The 26,548-nt window shown below is 38.6% G+C and overlaps 1 protein-coding gene across 2 annotated transcripts in view; it reads right to left on the bottom strand.

Moving 5' to 3' along the window:
* The window catches only part of Gna14 (G protein subunit alpha 14), a 202,300-nt gene that overhangs the window by 63,313 nt on the left and 112,439 nt on the right, over positions 1–26,548 (bottom strand). The gene's annotated exons all lie outside the window — the stretch shown is intronic.

The raw sequence follows: 26,548 nt of genomic DNA, 5'->3' as shown, positions 1-26,548 counted from the left end.
AGATGCAACCACAAACACACTCAGCCATCTTATCTTTGACAAAGGGGCCAAACATGCTTACTGGAAGATAGCCTCTTTAACAAATGTTGCTGGAAAAACTGGCTCACTACATGCCAAAAATTAAAGCTTGATCCAGGTCTATCACCATGCACTAAACTAAGGTCAAAATGGATTAAAGATCTAAATATTAAAACAGAAACACTAAATCTCGAAGAGAAAGTAGGTGGAAATCTTGAAGACATAGGGGTAGGCAAATAATTCATGAACAAAAATCAAACTGCATGGGTAATACTTGAAAAAAATTGACAACTGGGACCTCCTCTTATTGAGAAGTTTTTGCACGTCAAAAAAAAAAATTACCAACAGAGTGAAAAGACAATCCATAAATTTGGAAAAAATCTTAACTAAGAAGCATTCAGACAAAGGTCTTCTATCTAGAATATATAAAGAATTAAAAAGCATTCGGAAAAAAAAAAAAGCATTCGGGTCCCAAAATTTAAAGAACCAATCCAAAAATGGGCATCTGAGATGAACACACACTTCTTAGAGGAAGAGATACAAGAAGCACATAAATATATATATAAAAAAGTTCCACATCACTAGCCATTCATGAAATGCAAATTAAAACAACACTGAGATACCATCTCACTCAAGAAAGAATGGCTATCATAAAGAAATCAACCAAAAATAAATGTTGGAGAGGCTGTGGGGAAAAAAGAACCTTACTCCACTGCTGGTGGGAATGTAGACTGGTATAACCATTATGAAGATCAGTGTGGAGACTCCTCAAAGAACTGGGACTGGAAATTTCATTCAATCCAGCTATCCTCCTTCTGAGAATTTTCCCAAAAGAACTGAAAACATCATATCATAGTGATATATGTGCACCTATGTTTACAGCAGCACAATTTGTGATAACCAAATCTTGGAAATACAAAATTGCCTGTCACCTGAGAAATGGATGAAAAAGATGTGATATTTTTATATAATGGAGTATTACTTGGCTATAAAGAAAAATAAACTTGAAGACTTCATATATAAGTGGATGCCACTTGAAGATATACTCATAAGTGAAATAAACCATGCCCACATGTGTAAATATCATATTGTCTCCCTAGTGTAAGAACTCAAAAGAAGAAATAAAAATTGAAAGGTATAACACAGTTAAATGGAAAGTGAGAACTTAAGGATTAAAGAGAAAGGAGAACAGTTAGGAAATATGGCAGGGGCAAAACCAGACATTTATATAAACAAGGTGGTTAAGTCCTAAGATAGTCCTAAGAATAGTCCTCGGGGGCTGGGGAGATGGCTCAATGGAATAAGCACTTCTCTGGCAAGCGCAAGGGCCTGAGTTCAATCCCTGGTTCAGCAAAAAAAAAAAAGGTTAAGAATAGTCCTAAGAATCTCTATCAGGTTTTTGAAAATAGTAGTTAATGGGTAGTATTCTCACCCTGACTATCTCTATATGCTAATATCTGTGAACTGAGCAACTACACTGAGGACAGAAATGCGTAACACTAAAACCATGCTTGAAATACCTGTTATTTTGGTCTTCTAAATGCATACTGCTTCTAATGTCATATCAATTATCACTATACTCTCTTTAAAGTAAATGTTTGTGTAAAAAAAGGTAATAAAAGAAAACCAGACACAAGAAAAAAATGTCATAGGATTGTCCTGCTACAATGTCATATATGGCTTGATTTCTAAATTTCTGTGTAAAAATGTGTAATTGTTTTTTCACATTCTATAGGGATTTAAATTTTAGAATATCCATGTTGTTGGAAAGTAGAAGTTCCATGTTATGTCTAAGGCATTTTATATTCAGACAGATAGTGATATGAAGCTCAGCTGTCTCTGTTACAGGGTAATAATATCATTAAGTTTTACAACTAAAGTTTGCAGACCAAAAATTAGAGAAATAGAGGGGCTACAAGGATAGCCAAAATTTTGGCCCTAGAATTTCAAGATCAGTGAGGACTCAGGACAGGAGAGAACCTGTGCTGTGACATCCTGTAACTCAGTGGTGTCCCAAATTTTCTGATCAAGGAGATTATGGGGTCACAGAGGAAAGTGATCAATGATGTATCGTGTGCCTAAGGAAAGTCACCTAGAGAGAAAAAATTCTCTCAGGCTTTCACAGAGAGCAATTTCTCAAGCAATGGCTGTGACTCATCCAGATGGCTAACACTGACAAAAGATCCATAAGGTATTGTACATGGTTTCAGGGTAAATCCTGAGGAGATTTAACTGACCTTGTCAGATACAAAAGTTACATTTTTAGTTATATAGGTCTTGCTTTAACTTGGTCTTAACCATCCAGCAAAAAAGTATAACCATGAGGTATAAAAAGTAAAGCTGAGCTGTAAAAGCTCAAGTCAACAACTTCTGACAATTGCCAGTTCTACTGATAACCCACTACTATTCTGGACTATTGGACTATATTGGGTTATTTTGCTGAATTCAAGTACCTACAATTTTTAAAATGGCTTCAAGTATGAAAAGCTCCTTTAAAGACTTCTCCATATATAGCTTCTCTAACTGCAGTGGAACACTCGTCTCTGACAAGACAAAACAAAAAAGAGGAATATAAATGAAGGACCATTTTGTAGTAAAAAAAATATGTATATACAAGATAGTTATGACAGATATACAGCTACTTTCTCTTAGTTCAATGAGAAGAAAAGGTTTGCACCAATGTTGTTCAGACAAGATGTCATGCTACATCTTATCCTCTGAATAACTACTATGAAGACAACAATATGCAATGTATTAATTGTTGTAACTGTCCTACTGACCCGTTTTGAAATGGTTTCATTGCTATTTTATCTTTTTTCTCATTAAAATGAATAAAAGATGAAAAAAAGCCACAAACCCAAATGGTAGGACATTATGTAAGATAACTAGCTTGGACCCTTTAAAAATACTAGTCTCTTTAGAAATAAAAGATAAAAGGGACAGGGAATGTTACAATTTAAAAGAAAATAAAGAGAAATGCTAAACAAATGCCATGCAGGATATTTAATTTGTTCTTCGATTAAAAAGACAAACTGGAAAGGCCATCCTGAGGACATACAGAAACATTTAAATGTGTATTTTATACTTGTTAATATCACATCCTCAAAATAAACTTTGTTAGGAGTGGTATGGGATTGTGGGGATCTGAGAGCACACTCTGGTTCTGAGGTAAAACACTTAGCAAGATATCATGATGTTCACAGCTGATGTTAGGCAAAGAAAGAAAAAAAAACGTGTGTGTGTGTGTGTGTACCAAAAAATATTAACAGTTGGCCAAAGGTACGTGAGCATTTATTGTATTACTCTTTCTTCTTTTTTTCTAATTTTAACAGTTTTCATTAAAATGTTGGGCAAAGTTATTTTAAGAAAACAAAGTCCCTATTGCACAGGAAGCATGAATTTTAAAATGTAGAAGCAGCACTCTTCAAGTCCTCCTGGGTTCCTCTAACATGAGCCTCACTTCTGACACACTCCCGTGAAAATTTCAGATCCTCGCTTCAATTCCTGAAGCTGTGGAACAGTACTTTCCTTCCATGTTTCTCAGGGCAAACTTCTCTGTGTTCCTCAGACCTTAGTAATCTGAGGGTTCCAAGTTGACCTAGAAGATGCTGGGTCCCTCAAGCTCTGCAGTTCTATGATAAGACAATCATGCTGTCAAGGGGCACTCAGGACATATCTCCTTGGGAATGTACAGCTCCACTTCCATATCCCCCAGCCTCACATTTAAAATAGTTAGAAACAAAATGTGTCTTTTCTGAATGTACACGTGTCCCCCATTGCTATTTCTTAAATGATACAGTAGAGTAACTATAAAGCGTGTGTACAAGTAATCTAGTGATTATGTGATATGCATAAGTTACATGCAAGTACTATGCTGCTATATTTAAGGGATTGGAACATCTAGAGAGTTCGATATCCACAGGTCATCCTGCTATCTTCAGAGAACTTCAGGTTGGAGAGGTGCTCTATTTTAACATTAATCAAGAATCTTTAACTACATTTAAAGAAATTATCTAGAATATGGCGGGACCATCCCTGGTGTCTTATACCACAGCATGCTGCCATGATCGGTCCTGTTGCATGGTTAGAGTGATTTCCAGTCAGTGGGCTCTGGGAGTCTCCCCAAGGAGCAAGTCTCCATCCCTTACCAGAGATGCCCCTTTAGCCTTTGCTATATCAGACTCCTAGGCTATAGTTAGGTGGCAGCTCCTAGAGAAGATGTGTAGGGAGCTAGGATAGAAAATAACCATGGAGAGGAGAGGGACAGGATGGGAGAAACCTTTTATCTGTTATCTGGCGTGAAGACAATTTGAGATGGAGGCAATTTGAGATGGGATGAAGAAGCCCAGCTGCTGGGGTAAGGGGCCCTCCTATCAGCCAAGCTGAAGGGTGGATCAGATTCACTTGTCATTAAAGAGACATTCATCAAACTTGGATCTCGGGTCCCAAAGCCACAGAACACCAGGCAATTTCTCATCAGGAAATGAAAAGCTTACACTTTTTTGAATTGAGGAGAAATACAGGTTTAAGTAACCTCTTGAAGATGATCATAATCTTATGACACTTTAGAAAATCACTGTATTACTCTCCAGTTCTAAGATGGGACCTCAGTTTCCTTTCTAGTTGGGAAACCCAAGACTGTCGACTCCCATTCTCTCATTTACCACAAGGAGACAGTGTTAACGAGAGCCAGTAATTTACCCACGTGGTCTACCCTAATAACCACAAAGGCAAAATCCCAGTCTCTGCTTAGTTCCCTGGAGCAGAACTTACTCATAGAGTCTGAGAGGGACAATGAAGACACAACAAACATTCTCCACAGGGCTCCTGTCATCAGATCCCTGGAATTCAAAGGCTCTGATGATGAGGGACCTCTGCCCCCCCTAGAATAATTTAATGGTGCAGATTTGAATTTGCTGTTCAAGGAACTAAATGAGTTGTAGCTGTTTTTGTTAATTTTCTTTCTTTCTTTCTTTCTTTTTTTTTTTTTTTTTTTTTTTTTGTATTTTAGGGAAGGATATATAGGGTATTCAGGGTCTCACTACTAGATTGGACTCATAGTGATCCACCTATTCACAGCCTCCCAAGAGCTGCGATTGCCACACCCCAGGGATGGGGCCGGCATGGCAGGCCCAGGAATGGAACCCCCGGTTCTGTGCCTGCTTGCAGGCACTTTAATCTGCTGAGCTATTTGGCTGGCCCCCATTTTTATTAATCTTCATTTTCAGTTATTTCACCATTGTGAGACTAAACCCAGAGCCTCATGCCTGATAAACAGGTGCTTGACCACTGAGCTATGTTCTCACCTTTTCTTTCTTTTTTTTTCCCGGAACCGGGGATTGAACTATTGAACTCAGTCCCTTGCGCTTGCCAGGCAAGCACTTATTCTACTGAGCTATTTCCCCAGCCTCCCTCAGCCTTTCTTATTTGTTAACATGATAATAGTTATTTTAAAGTTAAAATATAGCACTTAGGTTTAATTTTTTTAATAGTAAGAGGTAAAACAGAATTAAACTAACATTCTGTGGAGGTACACTGGATTCATATTTTTAAAAGGAAACTGAGTATAACAAAAATATTCACAGTGAAATCCTTTCTCCCCACTCCTTTCAACAGGCCCAACCCCCCAAAATTAACCATTTTTACAGTTGTTTGTCATTTCGTAAAAAGTAATATAAGTAGGTATTTCTTTTTTCTTTTTGAAGGGATGTCACCATATGCACGCACACACTTTTTTCTGCCTCTCACTTGCCTCATGCCTGCTACACTCTGACAATCTTTCTATATAAATGTATACAACTCTGCCTCCTTCTTTTAAAAGTTTTAAGCCTTTGAACACACTCAAGCTAAAATGAGTCTTATTTACACCACTGTCGGAATATATTCCTCTGCTTTTATTTGCTCTTTCTTGGCACAGATTCCAAGGTCATTGCCATGCTTTGTTTCCGTTTGAAAAATTGAAATACTCTCCAGCTCATTTATTACTCTCTTTCCAGAAAACGACAACAAAATGACCATCTACCTGTTTCAAATCCCATATTGCTCTGGCTTCTTTGGCTGGCTTCTTGTGTAAATATTGGTAGAGATAATACTGTCAGCTGTGTAAGCTAATTGGATCTCAACCAGGAAGACAGGAATTCCTGAAAGTGGGCAGGAACAGAGAATTCCAGACAGAGGCTCATTCACATCATTCACTCCTTTCAAAATCAAATGTTTAGATGGTAATCCGGCACTTCCTGGACACTGACTCACCCTTGAGAGGTGTGAAGAACAGTGGTTTGCATTTTGGCCTTGGATGCCATGCCATCTGGCTCTGGTATGTGTGATACCTGTGTAGTCTTAGGGATGTTATTTATCCTCTGTAACTCTCAATGTCATGTCTTTAAATGGGGGCAACTGAGAAGATCCAAACAGAAAAAGTAGTTAAAATGGCACATTTTCCATAAACCTCTGATACATAGTGCTTGACACAGATTCATAATAGTTACACAGCCCACAAATATCTATATACTCCTACACAAAGAGCTCACTGTAATAGAAAAGAGTCAACGCCATAAGGGACACCCTTGATATTCTCCCCACTGAGCAACACCTCTGATCTTTGCCTCTTTCTCCCTTTGGCTCTTCTATCCTTTCAGAGTCTGTGTTTGAGGCCTGGGTACTTTAGGAGCTCAAGGAAACATGAAGTGTAATTTTATCGCATTCTAGGATCAGGATTGAAAAGGCCACGTAACTCCAGGGATGAGCTACGCTCTCCAAGCTTTGGCACTAACCACCATGATAGCTTTGCTCACCTCCCTATGATTTACTTCCTGTCTTAGTTCTCAGTTACTTGAGAACTTGGTTGGTGAATAATCTGTTATCTACCAAGTGTCTTTCTAAGTTCATAAATAAGTTGTTCTTGTTCTCAGCACCATATTTTGATCCTGTGGGATTCCAAAGACAGCTGTCTGATGACTTAGCTCGAACACAGTCATTGCCATGGACTTAATTTTCACAGAAAAAGTAACTTGTAGATCACAGCTTATGAAAAGAGCCGACAATGGCCAGCCCCAAACTTTCCACACTGGATTTAGAGCTCCATGCATGACCATGCAAAGCTTCTTGCTTATCTTGCCTCTTAGAAGCAGTTTCTCTAGAAAAAGAAAAACATGAGCATGCAGACCCCCTGCTGCTTTTGCCAAGTATCAGTTTCAAAGTCAAGGAGGTAACTGCCTGTCCTTCAGGAAAACAGCAAAGCCATCCTGTGAGAGTGCAGTTATCACAGCTTGTACAGATCTCTCAAAGAACTTTGAACTTATGACATCTTGTTTTAATTAATTTTATTGAGAAACAGATAACAATGAGACAGTTTCAAAACTGATTAATAGGAGAGATTCAATAATTAATACATTACATATTGTTATCTTCTTACTGGTTATTCATAGTACAAGATACAGACATGATTCCTGTCCAAATACTATTGGTACAAATCTTTCTTTTCATTGAATTAAGAGAAAGTAGCTCTATATCTATCTTAACTATTTTGTATATACAGATACAGAATGGTCCTTCCTTTGTACCACCTTTTTTGTTTAGTTTTGTTAGAGATGGATATTCCATTGCCATTTAAATATTGTAGGTGCTTGAATTCAGCCAAATAATCCAATATAGTCTAGTAGCCCACAATAGTAGTGGGTTATCCACAGAAGTTGCTAACTTGAGCCTTTATAGCGCAGCATGTTAATATGGCTTTTCTTTTTACACTTTGTTTTTACACATTTACATATCCACATTTCTGCTGGATGGTTAAGACCAAGATAAAGCAAGACCTATATAACAAGAAATGTATCTTTTGTATCTAATAAGGTCAGTCATGTTGCCTCAGGATTTATCCTGTAACCCTGTACCACAGTTTGCAAATCCTTTGTCAGTGTCAGCCATGTGGATGAGTCATGGTCATTGCTTGACCAATTTGCTCTCTGTGAAAGCCTAAGAGAATGTTTTCTCTCCATGTGACTCTCCTTAAGCACACTATACATCATGGATCACATTCCTCTGTGGCTCCATAATCTCCTTGATCAGAAAATTTGGGACACAACTGAGTTACATGATGTTATAGTACAGGTTCTCCTATGTCCTGAGTCTTCACTGACCTTGAAAGGCTAGGGCCAAAATGTTGGCTATCTTTGCAACTCTTCTTTTCTTTAATTTTTGGTCTGCAAACTTAGGTTGATAACCCTCCAGAAGAGAAGCTTATTATTACCTTACAACATATGCAGTTGAGTTTAATCTCACTGTCTGAATATCAAACCTCTTAGGCATAATATGGAACAGGTATTTTCCATCTAGTATTGATATATTTAAGTCTCTACAGAATATGGAGAAAAAAAATTTTAAAATAAAAAATATTTTAAAAATATAAATAAACAATTACATATTTTTAAACAGAAATTTAGAAATCTAACCATATAGAGAATTGTAGCAAGACAGTCCTGTGACATTTTTTTTCTTGTCTCTTTTTTTCATTTCATGACTTTTTTTAATTTTTAAATTTCATTTGTACATATTTGCACTGAGTTCAATCCCTGGTGGTGAAAAAAAAAAAAAAAAAACCTTGTACATGTTTGCACTTCACATAGTTTACAGTCATCTTGGGGAGTGCATGTATATACTATATAGCATGTTTTGTTTCTTTTTTGGACTACTGGAGTATATTGATTTTTGCTGATTTTTATTCTTTTTTTTTTTTTGGCAGTACCAGAGATTGAACTCAGGAGCCTGTGATTGCCAGGCAGGTGCTTATTCTACTGAGCTATTTCCTCAGCCCTGTTGCTGCTATTTGTGTGTGTTTGTGTGATTGTGGTTCTGTTTAGAAAATCTTTTCCTACATTTATGCCTTCAAGTGCTTTACCAATTTTATCTTCCTTTATGTTTAATGTTTCTATTTTAATATTTAGATATTTGCTTCATTTTGTTTTTAATTCAGTATATGGTGAGAGATAAGAGTAAAGTTTAAATCTTCTGCAAGCAGATAAGATTTCCTAGCAGCACTTGGAATAATATCATGAATATGGTGGCTTTCCTTGAATATATTTTATAGGCCTGTTTGTTAAAGATCAATACTGTAGTTAAATGTATCTGGACAGGTCTCTGCATTCTCAGTTCTGTTATATTGATCCATGTGTCTGTTTTTGTTCCAGTACCATGCCATTTTATCACAATTGCTTTGTAGTATAGTTTGAAGTCAGGTATTGCTATGTTCTCTGCTTCACTCTTGTTGCCCAGGACTGCTTTCACTATTCTGAGTCTATTTTGGCTACATATGGATCTCATGACTGTTTTTTCCAGATTGGTAGTGTATGTTGTTTGTATTTTTTATTTGAACTGCACTGAATCTGTATAATTAGTTTTGGTGTATGGCCATTTCAACACTTTTTTTTAAAAAAAATGTATTTAGTACATGGTCTGCAGGGTCTCACTACACATATTGGACTCGTAGTGATCCTCCTGTTTTCAGCCTCTAAAGCACTGGGATTATAGGCATGCACCACCATGCCCAGTCTCAATCGCTGCCTCAGTACCCCCCAGGGGCAGGACCACTATGGCATGCCAGGGATCAAACTCCAGTCCCTAAGCATGCCTAAGCAGGTGCTTTAGTCTGCTAAGCTATCTGGCTAGCCCCAGTATGGACATTTTGACAATATTTGTTCTGCCTATTCAGAAGCAGGAGACATCTTTCAATTTTCTGATGTCCTCTTCTGTCTCCTCCATAGTACTGTAGTGGATTAAAAGTAGTGCACCAAATTATATAAAACAAATATTCATGGGCAAAAAAAGGACTAAAACAACAGTAATGACAGACCTCAATATCCCACTGTTACAAATAGATAAACTAGACCAAAAAAATCAACACTGTCCATGTCCACGACATACTAGAACTTTGTGTGATATCCTTTTCCCAAACTGTTAGAAGTGTTGGTCATATATTTGCAATTCTAGTATTGATGTTATATTTTATTCTTAGTAATTCTTCACTATCATGAAAACTTTTTCTTAGTTGATATTCTTGCATATGTTAACCTATTCAAATACTATGCGAGTACTCTGAATTGATATATTTTCTCCTAGTATTAGAAACTTTAAAAAGTATATTTCCATTTTCCATTGACTTTATATTACTTCTTCCTTGTCTTTTACACACAAAAAAAATATGTATATAACCTGACATAAGATTAAAACTGTTTATGGAAATCTTCAATTATCTTTTAAGTGGGTTCATCGAATGTAATTATATTTTACATAGTCCTGCATAGCTACCATTTTGAGAGCTCTTTATTCTTTATCCAGGACAATATAGCAACTTTTCTTGCCTTCTGGATTATGCCTTCTTTGTTATTTTCTATATGCTACATCTGAAGGTATTAGAATATTTTGAGTTTATATAACTGGAAAATATTTTACTTTTAATTTTCAAAGGTGTTTGCTAAGTATAAAATTCAATGAGGACAGGTTTTTTTTTTCAGTCCTTTGAATTAATTAGTCTAGTTTTTTACCCACTTGCTCTTTTCTCTTTTTTCTAATGTGGAATAAGATGCTATTTAATTTTGTTCTTCCATAACTAAGTTTTTATGTATATGTTTTAATGATATTTTTATTACAATTAGTTTTGGACAATTTCATTTTTATGTATCTTGATATGATTTTATTCATATTTCTTATGCAAAAGTTTCATTTTTCTTGAAAATGTGGTTCTATAATTTCAACTAAATTCAGAAATTTTATATCTTTAAGTATTTATTGCCTACCTCTTTCTACTTTGAGAATTCTAATTATATGAATATAAGTTTTTTGACTTTGGCACAGAGTGAGCTATTATATGACTGATCTGTAAAGTCTTTCTTCTTCAATTTTATCTTAGACAATTTTTATTGTTATATTCATTTAACTTTGTAAATAATTTATTTAAAATGTGCAATCTATTATTAATCTCATGCTATGTATTGATTTCAGAAATATTTCTCTAAAATTTGCTGTCTACATCTCATATCTCTCACATTTCAATATTTGTCTATAATTTTTAATATGCTATATTAATTATTGATTTTCAGTAAAGTTAATGAGAAAAAAATCAGTAATGAGTGTATATCTTCACTCTTGTTTTTTTTGTTTTTGTTTTTGTTTTTTTCTTTTTGTGGAACCGGGGATTGAACTCAGACCCTTGCACTTGCCAGGTAAGCACTTATTCCACTGAGCAATCTCCCAGGTCCAAAAATCAATAATGAAATATTAAAACTGGACCAATTTTTTTAATAAGTGGACTTGGTAGATATCTACAGAATGTTCCAACCCATCACTTTAGAATATACATTCTTCTCAGCTGCAGATGGGACATTCTCCCATACTAGCTCATAGAACATGCTTAATTAAGTATAGAACAATTAAAATTATCCCATGCATATTATCAGTCCATAGTGCAAAGAAATTGGAAATTAATGGTGAAATAACCCACAAGAACTCTGAGTAGTTTATTATTATTAAATGACAATGCCAATGCAACATACTGGAATTTATAGAACACACTGAAACCAGTTCTAAGAGAGAAATTTCTAGTGGTGAATGTCCATATCAGGAAGACAGAGAGAATACAAATAAACAAACTTAATTTTGTTCTTCACTCATCTAGAACAGAAGATCAAGTCAAACCCAAAGCTCATATAAGGGAGGAAATTTTGAGATAAAAACAAAAATTAATTCAATAGAGATCAAGAAAACAATACAAAGAATCAGTGAATTGGAGACTTGGTTCGTTAAAGAATTAAATAAAATCAACAAACCCTTAGCCAATCTTATGAAAGAAAGAAAGAAAGAAAGAAAGAAAAAAAGAAAGAAAGAAAGAAAGAAAGAAAGAAAGAGCTCAAATCCATGCAATTAGGGATAAAAAGCATGATATCACAGGAGAACCTGTGAAAATCCAAAAGTTGAACCATACCTACTTTGAAAACTTGTATTCTAGTAAGATAGAAAATGCTGTGCAAAGAAATGGACAGATTCCTAGATATGTATGAATTACCAAAGTTGAATCAAGAATATATAAATATTCTAAATAAATAAATATCAGACAATGAAATTGAAAATATAATTAAAAACCTACCAACAAAGAAAACATTAAAACAACAGCAACAACAAAAACCCATAAGGCCAGACAGACTCACTGCTGATTTCTATGATAAATTCAGAGACAACCCTAATATCACCATTTTTCAAACTCTTAAATGATATTGAAAGGGAAGCAAAACTACCAAATTTATTTCTGGAAGCAAGCATTACCCTGATAATAAACCTGAGAAGGATCCAATCAAAAAAGAGAACTACAGGCCAATTTCCCTAATGAACATAGATGCAAAAATCCTCAATAAGATACTGGCAAACAGAACTGGTAGCAAATCATCAAGATTATACAACAAAACCAAGTAAGAACCATCTCAGAGATGCAGATGATTCATCATACACAAATCAATACATGTAATACACCATATCAGCAGAGCCAAAGATAAAAATCACAAAACCATCTCAAAAGATGCAGAAAAAGCAGTTGACAGACTGAAACACTCATGATTAAAAAAAACCTACAGAAAATTGGAATAGATGGTCTTTTTCGCCATCTAATAAAAGTCATCTATGGTATACCCCTAGCCAGTGTCATACTAAATGGATAAAACTTGAAAGCTTTCACTCTAAAATCAGGAACAAGACAAGGATGTCCACTATCACTACTCTTATATAATATAGTTCTGGAAACATTAGCCAGAGCACTTAGACAAGAGAAAAAATAAAAGGAATAAGAATAGAAAAGGAAGTTAAATTAACATTATTTGCAGGTGAAATGATGCTTTCTCAGCTACTCTTCTCACATTGCTGGGACAAAATATCCAACACTCAAAAGATGAAGGAAAGGTTTATTAAGTTCACAGTCAGTGGAAGTTTTAGTCCACATTCAGCTGGTGCCAAGGTGGAGTGGCACATGTCACAGAGAGCAGCCATTCATGGGGGCAGCAAAGAGTAAGAGCATAGGGAGTGGTGGCAACAACTGCTACAGAGAGTAAGTCTGCCTCCCTTATGTCGCATTCAGGCTATCTGCCCCAGGCCAGGTGTAGTAGTTACACCCATAATCCCAGCCTGGATCATGAATCAATCACAAACTCTAGAATCTGCCCCATGACTGCAGGAAGTTTCGGGGGGACACCTATGTACAAAGCATAACAGATACTCCATGTAGAAGACATCAAACTCCACCAAAATTATTCTAGATTTAATAACTAAATTCAGTAGCACATCTCAAAGTCAGTGCTCAAAAATCAATAGCTTTTCTATACGAGAATACAAACTCACTGAGATAGAAATTAAGGAAGCAATGCCTTTCACAATAGCATCCAAAAAATAGATGAATCAATCTGAATGAAGGAAGTAAAAGACCTTCACATTAAGAACTACAGTACTCTGGGCTGGGGAGATGGCTCAGTAGAATAAGCACTTCCCTGGCAAGTGCAAGGGCCTGAGTTCAATCCCTGGTCTACCCCCAAACCGAAAAAAAAAAAAAAGGAAACTAGTACTCTGAAAAAGGAGATGGAAGAGGGTTTCAGAAAAATGTAAAATATCCCTTGATCTTGTGAGGAAGAACCAATATAATGAAAGTGGCATTACTTCCAAAATTACTGCACAGATTTAATTTAATCCCAATCAAAATTCCAACGGCATATCTCACACTATTAGAAAAAATAATCCTAAAATTCATTTAGAACCAGAAGACATAGAATACCAATGGCAATTCTAGGCAACAAAGGCAAGTCAGGGACCATCATAATTTCTTTCTTTTCTTTCCATCATTTTATTGAGAAACAAATAGCAATGAGACAGTTTTAAATCAAACTGGTAGGACAGTTTCAATAATTAACACATTGCATACATTCTTCCTAGTGGTTAATTGTTGTACAAGATGTGGACATGATATCCTATTTACAAACACTATTAGAACAAATCCCTCTATTCATTAAGAGAATGCAACTATATACCTATCCTAACCATTTTGAATACACAGATACAAAATGGACATTCAACTGTATCCCCCTTTTTTTTGTTAAGTTCCGTTATTTGAATATTATATGTGTGTTAACTCTGCAAAATATTCTAAAAAAGTCCAGTAGTCCATAATAGTATTGGGTCTTCCGCTTCACTGGCAATGTCAGAAATTGTTGACCTGAGTCCCCCACAGCTCAACATAACAGCATGGCTTTACTTCTTATGCTTCGTTTTTATACTTTTCTGCTGGATGGTTAAGACCAAGGTAAAGCAGGACCTATGCAACAAGAGTTGTAGCTTTTGGGTCTGGTAAGGTCAGTGAAATCCCCTCAGGATTTATCCTGAGATCCTGTACCTCAGATTGTAGAACCTTTGTCAGTGTCAGCCATGTGGATGAGTCACGGCCATTGCTTGGGCTGTTTGCACTCTGTGAAAGCCTGAGAGAATGTTTTCAATCCATGTGACTCTCCTTAGGCACACATCATCTATCATTTTCCTCTTTGGCCCCATAATCTCCTTCATCAGAAAATTTGGAACACTACCAAGTTGCATGACGTTATAGTACAAGTTCTCATATGTCCTGAGTCTTAACTGACCTTGGAAGGCTAGGGCCAAAATGTTGGCTTTCTTTGTGGCCCTCCTTTTTCTCTAATTTTGGTCAGCAAACTTAGGTTGTTAACCATCCAGAAGGCAAGCTTATTGTTATTACCATACAATCTAGGCTGTTGAGCTTAACCTCACTATCTGTCTGAATATCAAACATCTTAGGCATAACATGGAACAGGTATTTTTCATCAAGTATTGATATGTTGAACTTTAAGTCCCTACAGAATATGATGAAAAAACATTTGAAAAACTAAAATATATTTTTAAAATAGGCATAAAGAATTGTATACTTCTTATGTTTACACATAAGTCCAGAAATCTAACCATATACAACCTTGTAGCAGGACAGTCCCACAACATTCCTTTTCCTGTCTCTTGCCTTCATTCACCACCTCCTTCATTTTGAACAATCATCTACCCAAGAGACAGCACAGCAGCAACTGGCATGTCATCATAAGCAGCCCGTATTCAGAAGACCAGAATGACCGGCACTCCAAGCATGAACCTACTATTACAAATTGCCATCTTCAGTGCAGTTGCTTAGTTCACAGGTGTCAGTATATGTAGTTAGTCAGGGTGAGCATCATAATTTCTGACTTGCAAATATACTATAAAACTATTGTGATAAAAATAGCATGGTACTGACCAAAAAAGCAGACCCATGGATCAATGGAACAGATTAGAAGATGTAGCAAAAACTCCAGACATACACAGCCACCTGATCTTTGACAAAGGTGCCAAACACATTCACTGGAAAAAAGCCTCTTTAATAAATAGGGCTGGAGATGTCTGGCCAAATAGCTCAGTGGATTAAAGTGCCTGTAAGCAGGCACAGGGGGTGGAGGTTTGATTCCCGGACCTGCTGTGCCCCTGGGGCATGCTGAGTTGGCAATTGGGACTGGCCATGATGGCATGCACCTGTAATCCCAGCTCTTGGGAGGCTATAAACAGGCAGAACACTATGAGTTCAATCTAGTTGTGACCCTGAGCACCCTGTAAACCCTTCCCTAAAATACAAAAAAAAAAAAAAAAAAAAAGATGCTAGAAAAAGTGGCTTTTCCACATGCCAAAGATTAAAACTTGACCCATATTTTCACTATGCACTAAACTCAAATTAAAATGGTTCAAAGATCTAAGTACTAAAACAAAAACACTAAATCTGCTAGAGGACAGAATAGGTAGACATCTTGAAGACCTTGGCATAGGCAAAGACTTTGTGAACAAAACACAATTGCATAGGAACTATAACAAGAAATCAACAGCGGGGACTCATTTTATTAAAAAGCTTTTGCATAGCGAGAGAAACCACCAACAAAGTGAACGGACAACCCACACACAGTGTAAGAAAAGATTTTTTCCAGCTGTTCTCAGACAAAGCCACACATCTAGGATATAGAAAGAAAAACAACAACAACAACAACAACAAAAATCAGACCCTCTAAATTTAAAGACCCAATCCAACAACGGACATCTGAGATGAATGCACACTTCTCAGATGAAGAAATACAAATAGCAAATAAATATGTGAAAAAATGTTAAATATCATTGGTCATTCAAGAAATAAAATTAGAACACTGAGACTTCATCTCACCCAAGAAAGAATAGCTATTGTTAAGATATTAACCAGGAACAAATGCTGGTGGAGCTGTGGGGGTAAAAAGAAGCCTTCTCCAGTGTTGGTGGGAGTTTAGAATTGCGCAATCCGTGTGGCGAGTCCTCAAAAAAACCAAGACTAGAGGTTCCATTTGACCCAGCTATTTTTTTCTTGATATCATCCAAAAAGAATTAAATCCATTATAGCACAGTGATATAGGCACATCCATATATATAGGGGCACAGGTTTTTTTTTTCCTTTTTCTTTTTTAAATTTATGTATTTGGCACAGGGTCTCACTGTGCAGCTCAGACTTGGGTGATTCTTCTGTTTGCAGCCTCTCCAGCACTGGAATTACAAGCATGCACCACCAGGCCAGGACTCGGTCGACTGCGCTCGGCATACCTGTGGAGGCTGGGGCAGGTCAGCACAGCATGTGGTGCTGGGGATCAAACCCTGTCACTGCCCTTGCCTAAGCAGGCACTTAGTCTGCTGATAGGGGCACAGTTTATTATAGCTAAATCTTGGCAACTACACAAATGCTCATCCCCTGATGAACAGATGAAGATGTGTTGCTAGGCATGGTGGTGCACGCCTGTAATCCCTGCACTCTGGTAGCTGAGGCAGAAAGATTACTGTTAGTTGGCCTAGGCTACATGGTCCATTCAAGACCAGCTTGCACTACATAATGAGACCTTTTCTCAAAAAAAAAAAAAAAAAAGTGGTTTTTCATACTATGGAGTACTATTCTGTCTTAAAGAAGGATACACTTGCTACATTTCTAGCAAAATGGATGCACTTCGATGCCATGCTCTGAGGTGAAATAAATTGCACACACATGTGTAAGTGTTGCAGTATTTTTCTGGTGTAAGCAGCTGAAAGTGCAAATAAGGCCCAAAATGTATAATAGATACTGTAAAATAGGAAGAAAATGTTGAAATGGGAAGGAAAACTGGGAAGGGAGGAGGGGGGAAAGGTAGGAAGGAAAAAGAAAAAAAATGAGAAAAGAAAGAAAAATGGAAATAAAGCTTTTGTAAATAAAGAGGGGAAGAGAAGTTGAAGGGAGGGAATGGTATGGGGGAAAAGAATCAAGTTATATTATGTGCAAGTACAAATTTTCTATCATACCAAAACTTAATAAAAATAATAAAAGAATGTGCTGTGCTGTTTGGGGCCTAAGCCTGAACAGCTGGGTGCTCACCAGGTTGGTTTCCAGGTGGCATTCAAGCCAGAGCAGTGCTGGGTGCAGACTGGGCCTCCAGCAAGTAGCCCCTGCTGGCCAGTCCCGCATGCCTCCAGGAGCCTGGCTCCGAGTGCAGGCCCCGTGCTCCCCAGCGCATCCCCAACAGGCGCCCGCAGCCTGCTTCCCAAGCATCTGCTCTCAGGGTGGGATGGGTGAGAGGGTGGAGCGGGGCAGGCTGGTCCTCCTCTATAGTCCACTCTGGGAAGACATGGCCCCACATCTGCCCTGGGGCTGGGCTCCCTGTCCCCGCTCCGCCTTCTTGCTGGGGCTCTACCACCATCGGTGCGCTGTGGAAGACCCTCTGGAAGCAGTATTCCAAGTATTCTGTGCTGTTTCTTGCCAGTGCCCGCTGCTGAATCTCTGGATCCCAAAGCAGCTGTCCAGTTCCCTGGTGAAAATCTGTAGTTTCACTTTGACTCAGGGCTGGCTGGGGGTGGCAGCCTCTCTCTGGCTGTGGTATGCTGGGTCCCCTCTCTTATTTCTTCTCTTATCTATTTACCCTTTGTCTCTGCTTTTGTCACTTCCCTCCTGGTCCTGGGTAGCTTCCTCTTCCTGGGAGAACTCGCTAAACTACTGTTTGCATATTCCCTCCTGGTTACTGAGCCAGAACAAAGAGGCTGTGCTCATGCCTACTCTGCCTCTTCTGTCTCCTGAGTTTCTGATATTATCTGCACATTTGGTTTTAATATCCTTCACTTCACAAGCATTTATTGAGTTCAAAGTAACAGACACTGAGATGAACAAGACATGATTCTCTTTCTCAAAGAACTCTTAGTCTGAAAAAGGAGGCATAAATAATTATGTAATTTGGTACCTGCCAAGTATTACAGGTACATGGGGCAGGATACCTAACTCAAAGGAGAATGAAAGGTCAAAAAAAGTCCTCTGGGGCACCATAAACAGTCTGGGTGTGGTGGCACATGCCTGTGATCCCAGAACTTCGGAGGCTGAGGCAGGAGAATTGTTGAGAGTTTGACATCAGCCTAGGCTACAAAGTGAGCTCAAGGCCAACCTGAACTGCATAGTGAAACTCTGACTCAAAAAAAAAAATTTTTTTTTTTTTTAAGATGAATAAGTAAAGTTTGTCACTTACGGGTGCAAGGGGAATAGGTTTCAGGATGTTCCAACAGATAGAAAACATGAGGCGGCCGGGAGCCTGGGATAAGCAGGAAACCACAATTCAATAGGGAGGGAACAGTTTGTCAGAAACAAGTTCAAGAAAGGCCAGAGTGGCCCTGAGGTCACTTGCATGAACTCACAAAAAGTCGGTTTCCTTCAGTCCAGAAACTAGCTTCTGGCAAACTGGCCTGGGTCCTCGCCAGGCCCTGGAGCTACAAAGACAGAGGAAAGCAAACGGTCCTCAGCCTTCCTGGATCTTCCACACTAAGGAAGATGAGAACAACTGGGCCAGGCAGAGAGAAGAGGGAGTGCACAAGTCCTGGGCCTGAAGGAGCGCCTAGGAGTGAGGCCAAAAGAAAGCACAAGTGGCTGGGGTCTGATTGCCAAGGTAGTGATGTGGCTGCCAACAGCCCGAGGCTTGCAAATACCATTGGTCTATGTTACTGGGTGGGCTCTTTTCCTTTTAAAATGCCAAAACTCAAGGTAACTTGCATGTCCAGCACCTCAAACACTTATCATTTCTTTGTGGTGAAACATTCAAAATCCTCTCTTCTAGCTATTTGTGAAATATGCACTATCATTAAGTATAGTCCTCCTACTGTGCTATAGAACTTATTCTTCCTCTTAACTGTAACTTATACATGTGTCAGAACATCATTGTATATACCAAAATTTATCCAAGTATGTGATAATTAAATTTTTAAAATTAACTTTTTAAAAGATGCCAAAACTATGATGTAATAACTGGAGATTTCTGATGCTTTACATCCAGAATTTTAGAAGTAGCACGTATGTACATATTTGTATTTATGTAGCTTGCTTGCCTGAGAGCTGGAGGAAATGGAAGTGAATATAGCGTTGCTGATAAGCACAATAGTGACATATGGCATATGACCCAAAAATCTTGCAGGGAAAATCCGAAGGACTCAGAGGTTAAGGGTCCCTCCTTTAAGGTAAACAGCCTCCATGAAATCCTTGAAGCCCTAAGAAACCAAATGTTCATTTTTATCTTACATTCAACTTTTAGAAAGGCTGTTTCATTCATTAAACTCATAAAACAAATATTTGTCAAATAGTTGTTATTGCTCTGGGTTGTGGCTGCATCTCCAAGCTTCCTAGGCAGAAATAGCTATTTGGCATTGTCTGTTCACCTTGACACTGAGTGGCACAGTACCACCCACCTGGAAACAAAGCTGTCACAGTTGAGCACTCATAATCACTTATAAGAGAGGCCTTGACCTTGCATGGGACCTGGGAGAACATCAAGTCACACCTTTGCTGATAGTGCGAAGGGTCACCTCTACCAAAACAACTATGGGGGGACATTAGCTCTTGGCCTATGCTAGTGGCTTTCACTCATGGAAGTGCCCCTGGGGATCCACAGAAGGAAACTGAGCAAGAACAGTGTTGTTACCACACCCACTGCCTTCGCCTGTGGACATACACATGGGTAGCTCCACGTGAGGAGGAGCAACTGCAAAGGCTTGGAATGAAACAAGGATGCAACTAATACCTTTCAAAAGTTGTGCGGGTGCTGCAATGTTCCCCCTTATATTTTAGGGTAACAATAAAATTGAATACAGAAAAGACCTGGAACAAACACTTTACCTATGTGGCCTAGGGGATAGCTATCCAAGGATGGTTGTACTAGTTTCTGGATTGTTTATAAGCTAGTGGCATTCAATTTTTCATCAGTTTCTTAAAAATATTTCTTTGGATATGTTAAGTTCATTTCCACTTTTGAGGTGAGAGAAAAAATTATTTTGATGGTCAAATCAATACTGTTGCTCACCACCCTCAAATTTTCATTTTCTAATTCATGTTTAAAGGGTAGTAGGCAGTCAGACTTAGCCATGACAGCAATTAAAGGAAAAAAAAAAGTCCTTTATCATCCTAAAGCTTCTGGGTTTCTAGGCTCATTTAATTCAAGCTCTGGTGATAGCAATTTTCACACTAAAGTAACCATTGATTAATCAGAAAACTATGGGGATAATTAGAAAAGCTCCTGCCTAGTATGTTCATGGAGAATTTGTTGTACTCAATGTGACATCAGGATAGAATGCCAAGTTCTCAGTCAGGAGAAAATTGCATCATGTGATTTTAGTATCCGACAGGACATGGGAAGCAGGGTCCTGAGTTTAATGTTTGCCAGAGAACCAGCAACCCTGGTCCACAGCCAAAGTCAGGACCTGGCCTCACACTTCCCAAAGGTTCATGCAGATCTGACTTTTCAGATTGGGTGAGGAAGTGGGGCAGAAAAATGTATTTAACCAGCTGTTTTAAAAATTGGAAAATAAGAGAGTCTTAAAATACTGCAAGTCCTGAGAAACTGAGCTATTACAAAAATGACACGAATTGACCATTTTCATTTAGTTCAGCCTAATTTCTTCACAAGACCCTTCAAACAGGCTCTCCTAATGCAGTCTCCTACTCTCTAAGACACAGAAATGAGAAATAAGGCTGGAAGAGTTGCACATGCAGACATAGGGGATAGACATAGAGGTCTTGTGGCCTTGAAAAATGTACTCCCCTGTGTGAGCCTGTCCCATAAACCCCAGCCTACAATGCTCAACTGTGAAGTCAGAAGTGGGATGCCCATGTTTCACACTGGATGAATTACTATTCTGATAAATAAAAAATACCTATTAATGGCAAGTAAGACTACATGACTACTTAATTTGCTAATATAGTGCCTCTGTTTATTCACAAAACAATATAACATTTTATTATAAATAAAATGTATGCTTTGGGTCTGTTATCAATATAACCTACAGCCTTGCTTCTTTTACTGATCCCAAAGCCAATAATGTCCACATAGAACTGTAGGGACATGAGAGAAAGAGCACCAGTGAGGATAGCTCCAGACAGTCCACAGCAGTTCCTTCTCTGCTTCCAGCTGCAGCCCTTAGCTGGAATCCTGTCCCTGGGAGACTCAAAGCAAACACAAGTTGTCCCTGGAGCAAGGCATCACCTAAGACGTTAACAAGGTTACTGTCACCCAGTAGAATCTGCCTAGTGAGGGTAAATAGTCTCCCTCAGTGTCGCCAAGTCTTTTGGTGGAAGACCAGAAGCTTCCATTCCTCTTTGGACGGGTGGGTAGGAGAGCAGAACCTGGACCCCTCAGTAGAATGTTACTATGCAGATATCCATGTTTTCAACCTTGTCTGCCTAATCAAAATTACCAGCAGCTTGTAGAAAGCCAATCCAAACATTCAGATTGCATTCCAGAGCACAAACTCCAAAATTCTCAGTCTCTTGGTGAGATAGCTGGGTCTCTGGGCCAACAACCTAAAAGCTCCACCTGTGAGCCCAAGATGGCTCCAGGGCTGCACACCAGTGTACTGGGAGTCCCAATGCCTGATGAGCCCGCAGCCAACAGAGGAGGAGATTAAGGAACTGAATAACAAAGTGCTTATTTACCCATATATCAGATGTGCAGAACTTCAAAGAGAACTAGCAGAGACCTTCTGGGTCAATTCAACCAAAAAAAATTCAGCCTTTCAAGAAGTCTGGCTGGCTGGTCCAGTCCCTCACTCTCAACTTGGAATCTGAGGCAGGGTACAGTGCTTTCAGAAGGGAAATCCAGATCCACATTGTGTTCTGAATTATGTTCCTGGAATTAGATGACAGGGAAAATAATCCTATTTGCTTGATCATTAATTCTTTTTTAATTTTATGTATTTGGTACAGAACCTCGCTACACAGCTTGGGTTCATGATCCCCCCTCCAGTCTCAGCCTCCCCAGTGCTGGGACTGGCCCTTGTGATCTTGATAGCCAGCTGGCTTGGGGCGGGGCCAGCACAGCATGGGGTACTGGGGAACAACCCCTGTCCTTGCACTTGCCTACACAGGTACTTAGACTGCTAAGCTATCTCTGCATCCCATTTTAATTTTTTTTTTTTTTTTTTTGCGGAACCAGGGATTGAACTCAAGCCCTTTCGCTTGCCAGGCAAGCGCTTATTCTACTGAGCTATCTCCTTGGGCTCGCCCATTCTAATTTTTTTATAAAAACATTTTTGGTTTTATTTTGTGATAAGCCCTTCACAGTTAAAAGCTCCTAAAAGCTGAAACTGGCATCTGGAAAGGCCAGTAGGCCTAGCAATCACTTGGTATGAGCTAAGAATTTTGAGACATCAGGTAGGGCTGAGGCTGTGTATCCAAGTCATCCAAGTCTATTCTGCAGGACCCTGAAGGGGACTGCAGTACGTGCTTTAGTGCAGGACAGCCTCTTACGAGGATGTTTCAGGCCCCAGGAACCACAGTAGCACAAATAGGAGACTCTTCTGACATCAGAGAAACCACAAGTAAATATGAGTTATTAGCAAATACAAACAAGAGGTCTGCTGCTAAACAAATGTCTTTGTAATATTTATTCAAGCAGTCATAAATTCCAATATGTGATCATAAAACACTGGTGAGAGACATAAAAATTAAAGCCTAGCAAGAGCATGAGCAAACACATGTGAATCATTTCCTTTTTTAAAAAAAGTAGGGAAGGTACAAGAAAATAAGCCATACCTTATCTAGGTACATCACAGTTGAAAAAATATGTTGGTTAAAAATACTGAAATTCCCAATAAACTTCTTCAATAGGCAACCTCTCAAGTAATAGACAAGATTTTACCTACACAGCTGAACAATGTTCTCATTAACATTTAAAATAAAACCCTCTATAATAACTTTGGCTTCTCTTCTACATACTTGTAAAAAATTGTGTTCCCAGATATGAAAAAATAAGCCCACCAGAAAAAAATAACAAAAATAAATTCTTAGCAATAAGTGAAAGGATTTCACTCCTGGGAAACAGAAATTAAGTTTTTGTTCACCCCCAATCTAATTTTTTCAAGTTATATGCACTTTGTAAAGAAGCTAACCTATAGCCTGTTCTTCAAGTAAGTACCAGATATACTGGAACATTAATCATTTTATTACCTTATGACCTAAGCGCAGTACTCTGTGGAAGTTTCATATTTGCAATCAGGATGGCTCTATAGGGGTAATGGTCAGAATTAATAATAAATGATAAGAAGACAATATAGAAGAGATCTATGTAAACAACCTAAAAAAAGTCAAAGAATCTCTGACTTCATTTTCACTTTTTAAAATGGTCCAATAGTAACCTTATATTTCTTAAATGCCATCTAGCATGTAGTGCAATTCATTTTGCTCATATTGGTTTATGAAGGACACCAGGCACACGGTAGCTGCACTTCATAGATGAGGCAAGGGGAAAAACAGCAGTTACTGCTTCTCCTAGGGCAGCCTACAGCTCACAGACCTGAGCAGATTTTTAAATGGCCCATGAGTTAGGAACATTTCTTGTGTGTTTCATTTATAGGTGAGCGGTGATCATTTGTTTACACATTTCATGTGACCTATGTTGCATTCTATGCCCCAAAGTAGAGCTGACTATTTGAGACAGAGACCAAATAATCTGCAAAGCCATAAAATATTCACTCTCTGGCCCTTTATAGGAAACTTTGATGACTCCTTTAAGGAACTATGAGCAGATTTTTTGAAAGCCATGCCAGTACCTTTCCCACCTTAATTTTCTGCTTCTCTATAAGCCATTCCAGTATGTAGTTCACTCCAGGCATCTGTTTGAAGGAAAATAGAAAGTTTATGGAGTACAAACTTTGATACCTAAAGTAAAAAGGAAGACACCAATGAGAATGGATCCAGATGTGGCAGATGGAGAACACATGCAAGAGACAGGTGACTTGTTTCCTGCTTTTATGGGTTGTGGACAGAGGAGAATCCTGTCCAGTGTGGACCATAGCCACACCTGACTTAGTCAACTGGAATTGAGACTTTTTGAATTGATATTTAGAATAGATTTGGTACACTAGCATGGCCTAAGGCTCTCGGGAACATTAAGATGGAGTAAATGTGTTTGGATATGAATTTTAGGAAGCCAGAGGGCAGGCAGACTGGGCTAAATGATGTTGGCCCCACAATTCATGCTAATCTAGAACTTTACAAGGTAATTTTATTTGGGAACAGGATTTTTATACATGTAATCAAGGTAAGATTAGGTCATAGTGGGTGAATGTAGACTCCAGTCCAATGACTGATGTCCCTACTAAAGAGGGAAATTTGAAAAAAAAAAAAAATACAAAGAGGACAAAGCCACATAAACAAGACATGGGGGAAAATGTTATGAGAAGACAGGAGCAGAGACTGGGGTGACACATATGCAAGCCAACACCATTTCTATGAAGTACTGGAATCAGAGAGGCAGGGAACAGATTCTTTCTCAGAGCCTTTGGATTTTGGAGTTTTGGTATCTGTTGTGGTACGAACATAAGTTGTGTTTTTTAAGTGATCAAGTCTGAGATACTCTGCAATAGTCCTCCTAAAAATCTAATGCAGATTTGTGGACAACTGAATATGGTTTACATAAAAGATTAGGATCACAAGAAAAAGAGAAAATGCTGGAATGCCAACACACCATATTTTTGTCTAAAATATAAACTCAGAGCACTTCTAGAAGGCTGCAAAGAAAAACAAAGCAAAAACAGAAACCCAGATACCTTGATTACTAAACCTGGTTAGGTTTTACAAACACACATTCCAGAAGGAGTACAAATCGGGAGCTTTTCCTTCCCTGCAGTGCTGCTTTGGAAGCCAGCCCTGGTTCCCCCCAGTCACTTCATGGGACTGTAACAGAATACACCTAACAGGAGCAAACAGATGAGCTGAACTCGCCAGGAGGATGGATGTACCTGCAAAGCTTCTTTTCTGAAATAATCTTTTTATTTTATTTTATTTTTTTAGGGAAGGGTCTACAGGATGTTCAGGGTCTCACTACTAGATCGGATTCAAAGTGATCCTCCTGTTTACAGCCTCCCAAGAGCTGGGATTACAGGCACATGCCACCATGCCCAGTACCAACTGCTGTCTCAGGGTGTCCCAGAAGTGGGGCCAGCACAGCAGGCCAGGGGATTGGACCACCAGCCCATCCGCCTGCTTGCAGGTGCTTTAATCCGCTGAGCTATTTGGCTGGCCCTTTGAAATAATCTTAAATATGTGCAGAAAGCTTAAGTTTTAGAATATGTTGCATAGGGCAATTGTGTGCTTTTAAAAAGATATTTCAGGGCCAGCCAAATAGCTCAGGGAATTAAAGCATCTGCTTAGGCAGACAGGGTTTGATCACTGGCGTGCCATGCCTGCCCCACCCCTGGGGCACACGGAGACAGCTATTGAGACTGGGCATGGTGGTGCACATCTGTAATCCCAGCACTGGGGAGGCTTAACACAGGTGGATCACTATGAGTCCAATCTACGTAGTGAGACCCTGTAGACCCTTACTAAAAAATTAAAAAAAAAAAAAAAGATATTGCATGTATTCAAAAGCAATTGGTAAGAGAGTCACCTAGTTCCTTCCAGAATCTCCCAGTGGCTCAGACACCTTGCACATTATGTGTCACCAGACACACAATGTGCTACTTCACCCCTCTCGCTCTTACTCTGTTGAAAGTTGAAACAGGACAAGATGCATGCCTTTACAGGACTCAGACTGCAAGCATGTGATGCCAAAGACAAGCAGTTGCAAACAACGTAAAAGTGTTTCTAAAGTACTTCACACATTGTGTTTTCCAATAAGCCCATCAACAAAGAATAAAAATTAAAATAGTTGATTGCTCCGAAACCCTTTGTCTAAATGCACATGCACCCAGGGGCCACAAATTCATGATTTTAATTGTCCACACTAAACTCTGTGCAACTCTGGCAGTAAGCAGCTAAATTCTTGTTAAATGTGTCCATGAGAGGCACAGATTTTTCTTATCATCACGTCATATCATACCTTGGCATCCATTATTTTAAATAAACTCATATTGTTAATTTAGATTCCCCATGCGCTCAGATGCAGATTATTTTCCTGGGGATTTTCACACCAGCACAACCATG

Source organism: Octodon degus, unplaced genomic scaffold, assembly GCF_000260255.1.
Source record: "Octodon degus isolate 3935 unplaced genomic scaffold, OctDeg1.0 scaffold00095, whole genome shotgun sequence".
In the NCBI taxonomy this organism is placed as follows: Eukaryota; Metazoa; Chordata; class Mammalia; order Rodentia; family Octodontidae; genus Octodon; species Octodon degus.
Note: the sequence above shows the minus strand (reverse complement) of the source record. Positions and strands in the feature narration are given on the sequence as shown.